At 25.1% G+C, this 949-nt stretch overlaps 1 non-coding gene across 1 annotated transcript; it reads right to left on the bottom strand.

Annotated features, from left to right (window-relative positions):
- Nucleotides 1-475: 475 nt before the first annotated feature.
- On the bottom strand, nt 476-547 carry TRNAG-GCC. Its single transcript has one exon. It is a non-coding gene; the product is annotated as a tRNA-Gly (tRNA).
- Between the last annotated feature and the right edge of the window lie 402 nt (nt 548-949).

Below are 949 nucleotides of genomic sequence, written 5' to 3'. Positions count from 1 at the left end.
TAAATTTATTTTATTACTTTCAATCAATTCTTTAATTTATTTTTTTTATTTTATCCAATTAAATAAATTTAACGAAATGCCCCTTCTTAATTCATACAAGGAATAACCAAAAAAAAAAAAAAAATTAGCATCAATTCATGAATGAAAGAGATCAATCCATATTTGCCTCTTAACATTTTCCAGTTATTGTACTATTATTTGATTCAACATTTAACCAAAAAAGTTAGAGAGCTAAAATTTTAAAAATATGTATATATAGAATTTTACATAAATATGTAATTGCAACTTTCTTTAAATATAAATATATATATATATGTGATTATAATTGAATACATACATAATTTAAAAAAAAAACAAAAAACAAGTAAACAGGTAAAGCTCAGCAACGCCGCATTTTCATCCGAATTTCGGAACGAGGAGACAGACCCAACCGTCTCTGTGGGCGCAGATGTCATCACAGCTACCTGAGATACTTTGCACCAAGCCGGGAATCGAACCCGGGTCTGTACCGTGGCAGGGTACTATTCTACCACTAGACCACTGGTGCTTGATGACTTAACAGCATTATTATATACATAAGTACGTTTTTTATTTTAGTTTCAGTTGCTTATAAAATCAAATTAAAAATAAATTTATATATGCGTATATCTTTACATATTTACTAAAACAAATATTCAATTAATAAAACCAAAAGAGCTGTTGAACTATAAAAAAATATTGAATTAATATATGTATAAGTTTATTTTTAACTTGATTTGACAAATAAGTAAAATTTAAAAAAAATGAGCGACAGATACTTTAACATTACAAAATAAAAACAGTTCGATAAACAAGCGAAACTAAAATAAAATAAATTGTAATTTTGACATTATATTTTTTTATTTTTTTTACAAAGCAAATTTTTTATAAGGGTATTAATAACTTTTCAAACTTAAAAATAAAAGTCGAG

Source organism: Sesamum indicum, unplaced genomic scaffold, assembly GCF_000512975.1.
Source record: "Sesamum indicum cultivar Zhongzhi No. 13 unplaced genomic scaffold, S_indicum_v1.0 C00669, whole genome shotgun sequence".
Lineage (NCBI taxonomy): Eukaryota > Viridiplantae > Streptophyta > Magnoliopsida > Lamiales > Pedaliaceae > Sesamum > Sesamum indicum.
The sequence above is the reverse complement of the archived record's forward strand: the minus strand, read 5'-3'. Positions and strand labels throughout refer to the sequence as shown.